A 4,292-nucleotide genomic window follows, 5' to 3' on the forward strand; every position below is an offset into this window, starting at 1 on the left:
AGGTCAGACAACCAACAAGGTGGGCCGTACGACAGAATAGCAATTAAGGGTGCCACCACAATGGGAGTCGTGCGCAAAGCAGTGCAACCAACATGGAAAAACAATACATTACATTCCGCGCAAGACTGCGCCCATACCAATTGACAAAACACTTCAGGATGTCTGTACAAACGAAGTCGCTATCCGGCAGGACTTAAAAGGGGCACTTTTAACAGCCGGAAGAGAGGATACGGCGTCACCCAGTAAAGCGAATTGTATCGGGAACAAGCCACAAAGGAGGAAACATACCCGTTGTAAACACAATCAGGAGGAGAAACAGGATATGCGAACAAGCAATGGGGACATAATGTTTATAACGCTACGCACACAAAAATCCCAGAAACAGCGCAAACCCCAAAAACACAAGGCACAGAACCCACCCCGAAAGGAACACCACCCAGTCCCTGCCCGACCCAAATACACGAGAAGAAAGAGAATACAATAAGGAATAACAAAGGGAAAAGGGAAAACAACCAAAACAACAAAAATAAAGAAGGCCATAGAAACATAAGACAATACAAAACATCATCCCCCCACCCTGCACCACTGCACGTGACTACGGCCCCCCCCCTCTAGCAGCGTGCCTGTCGCCCAGTAGAACCCCGAAATATAGACAAAAGACCGAGGAAAGAGGGATAAAACACGGAAGGGAAGACAAAAAGAGACAAAAAGAAAAAAGAAGACAAAAAAGAAACTAACAGCGGGGGAGGAGGAGAAACAGACATGCCCTCGGCCCCACGACCCCCAAACCACAGCCAACATCCCCGGGCATCGATCCAACCGGTATGCTAACAAAACATAAAAACAACAGCATCTGGAGAGGACGTTTATCCCGGCCCCACCACCCGACAGCCGAGATGACGAATAGGTAGCTCACCACAAGTGCCAGGTGTCCATCACAGTCAACAAACTCACCCCTGACCCTGACGAATAAACACATAAATGACCGTAGCCAGCATCCGCACCCCCTTAAGACAATGCAAAGTCCCAGTATATCCATGAATCCACGCAGCGGGTCCGGAACGATCCGTCGGGACTCCACAGCCAAGAGCCGCCACAATACTCGCCTCCACCATATAAAAGTACATACCCAACAAAGCCCCTAACGAAATACTAGGCAGATAGTCCAAGGGAATCGACCAAGACCGTCGGGTCGTCAAAGCAACAGTTCAGACGAGGACAGGAGTGAGAAGTCAACCAACAACAAAGATGGCGGGTGGGATGGTGGAACAATAGGGTCAGCTTCTCCAAGCGGCCGGAGTGACGGTGGTAAGGCCCCAACACAAAACGGACCCGGAACACCTAGGTGCAGGCGTGGCGCAGAATAAGCCGATATTCCAGGGGGATCAGACAGACCAGGGCCCTCACATAATCGGCCCGTGGCGACGGTAGCTGAGATCCGAGCGTGGAACAAAGAAGCCATATAGGTGCGGAGGTCCCCAATGGCGGCCAGCACGGCTCCCAAAGACAAAGCATCCCCATCCCGCACCGCCTCCAGCGGAGCAGTTCCAAGCATCTGTGTATCCACCACGGGGCCGATCGCACCCGGGGATCCAAGCTATGCAGGGCGGGCGGGAACTGGAGGTGCAGCGTAAAGCAATGTCGGGGATTCACAGGCGGGGGCTCCGACCCGGCGGGGACGGGCAGGCGCCGGGAAGGGGGTCCCCCACCTCGCAGCACCCGCCAGGGGTAGTGCACCTCCGCAATACGTAGGGAGCCTCAGGCGGACCGCCAAATCCGGGATTGGATGTGTTCCACAGCCACGGTCCAGACCGCGTCCAGATCCCCAAACCGCTGTTGCTACGCCACAGCCCGATAAGGCCAGTACTCGCAGACCCGGCTCGCCACCGGCGTCAGGCCAGGAACGACAGCACGGTAGAACTCCGCCAATCCGAGTCAGAAATTGACCGGGAACACACCGTCGAGATCAGTATCAGGCAAGACACCCGGGGATGGAGCCGGAGAACAGGATTAACAACAGGATATTCGAACAACGGGAGAGGGTCAGCGGAGCCGAGAGCCTACGCGGCCATCTTCGTTCGTCGCTAGGCTCCTCCTCAGGGAACGAAGTTTATTATTAAATCAGATCATAAACCATTGGTGCATATATTGTCACCTGGCGGGAGGCGTACACTTTCATCAAGGTTGGCAAGACTTTCTTCTAGGTTACAAAATTTTCAGTACTCCTTAGAATACATTCCTGGCAAATCTAATGTTCATGCAGATTGCATGACGAGGCTTCCTCTGGCGTGTAAGGAGTCAGGTGTGGTTGACAGAGATGAGTGTGAAGTAACACATGTTGTTAGTGATGTTAATCTAGTATTTGGAGAGAACTCTGTGGTGCAAGAACAATTATTGAATGAAGAAATGGATAAAGATTTAGAACTTAAGAAAGTGAAAGAATTCATATCAATTGAGGTTGGCCAGAGGGAAGAGAGTTCACAGGTGGTTTGATGAGTTATTACAAAATTAAAGATGAGCTTGCAGTTGAAAATGGGATTTTATTGAGAGGTGACAAATTTATCGCACCTTTTGGTCTTAGGAAGAAATTTCTGGATTTAGCTCATGAAGGGCATTTTGGTATATCAATTACCAGGAGATGATTGAAAAACAATTTTTGGTGGCCTGGAATTGATTATTTTGTAGAACATCAGGTGAAGTTATGTGAGTTATGTGCCAATAGTGACAAAACTGCAAAGGCTTTGTCTAGTGTTCCACAACCAGTAGAGTTACCTGCATCACCTTGGAACAAGGTTGGCATTGACATTATTGGACCGTTTAGTGTACTACCACAGCAATATGCCTTTGGCATAGTGATGATAGATTATTTTTCGAAATGGTCGGAGATAAAAATGGTTAGGGAGGTTACTAGTGATGCTGTTGTACAATTCATGGATGATATTTGTTGTAGAGAGGGTATTCCTCAAGAAGTGGTAACAGACAATGGACCACAATTTGTCAGTAAGCAAATAGAAAGTTATTTTAGTAGATGTGGAATTTCTCACAGAAGAATATCAGTATTCCATCCAGAGACCAATGGCCAAATAGAAAGATTTATTAGAGTGGTCAAGGAGGCTATTCAGTTGGCTGTGAAAGGTGGTTTATGTTAAAATAAAGCTATCCAGTCTATGTTGTTATCTTACAGAACTTCTCCTAATGCGATTACTTTGTTATCTCCTTTTGAGTTATTGAGAGGGCGGAAACCTAACACTAACCTTGTACCTTGGTGGTTGAAGAACAAAGATAGTGGTCGTATTGATTTTGCTGAGGTTGATTTTACAGAAATTCGTAAGAAAGTTAATGCATATAAGGAGAAAATGAAGAATGATTTGTTAAAGAAGGGGACAAAGAGTTGTGTTTCTATACGAGTAGGGGATTTTGTGAGAAAAAGAAAGGTAGTTTTGTACATAAAGGATTAGCAAAATGGTCTGATCCAATCAAGGTTGTTGAGGTATTTAAAAATGCTGTGAGAGTGTTGGATGGTAGTGTTTGGCATTTTAGTAGAGTCTCGAAATTTAATAGTGACAAATACATTTCAGAGAATGATTCATCAAATGTGTTTTTGGAAGTCACTACTGATGGATTGGTGGTATCTAGATCTGGTAGTAGTTCCTGTTATTACTTAACTAAACCAAATGGTGTTCATGCAAAATCTCATGACGCTGCAAGCAGGATTCGAACCTACGCGGAGAAACCCCATTGGATTTCAAGTCCAACGCCTTAACCACTCGGCCATCGCAGCTGCATGAGTATGATGTCACTGTTGTCGTATACGAGCCATGCACTGCTCACGTCAGGCCGAGACCTAAAAAATAAAGTAACGGAAGGACGGGGCACGTACCAGCAGTGCCCCGTCTCCCTCACTTATTTCGCATGCTTTGATACAATTAATAAAAATAGCAACACGTATCACTCAAAGTGAGTGACAAGGCACAGATGAGCGGTAATCAATCACTGCACATTTCTACCCTCTTTTCCCTATATTACGGCGCTGGGAATAGGCCCTTAAGTGTACTCAGAAAGAGACCAAAAGCCTAAACAAGACACGCTACATAAAAAAAATTACTCTTTTTGTGACTCGTCAAGATCAGGCAGGACAGGTCCAGACTACGAACCCTTCCGAGTTCAAGGAATCGCAGGGTTCCAGATAAGTTCAGGGATTTTGTTCTTATAAAAAAAAAAAAAAGGGGAGAGGTGTGTTATATGTTGTTGTTTGTAATGACACGCGTGTCACAAGTACGTCATTACAAACA

At 46.6% G+C, this 4,292-nt stretch overlaps 1 non-coding gene across 1 annotated transcript; it reads right to left on the minus strand.

Moving 5' to 3' along the window:
- Positions 1-3,699: 3,699 nt before the first annotated feature.
- TRNAS-UGA (transfer RNA serine (anticodon UGA)) lies at positions 3,700-3,781 on the minus strand. The gene has a single exon. It is a non-coding gene; the product is annotated as a tRNA-Ser (tRNA).
- Between the last annotated feature and the right edge of the window lie 511 nt (positions 3,782-4,292).

The sequence above is a fragment of the Lissotriton helveticus genome, chromosome 1_1, assembly GCF_964261635.1.
Source record: "Lissotriton helveticus chromosome 1_1, aLisHel1.1, whole genome shotgun sequence".
Lineage (NCBI taxonomy): Eukaryota > Metazoa > Chordata > Amphibia > Caudata > Salamandridae > Lissotriton > Lissotriton helveticus.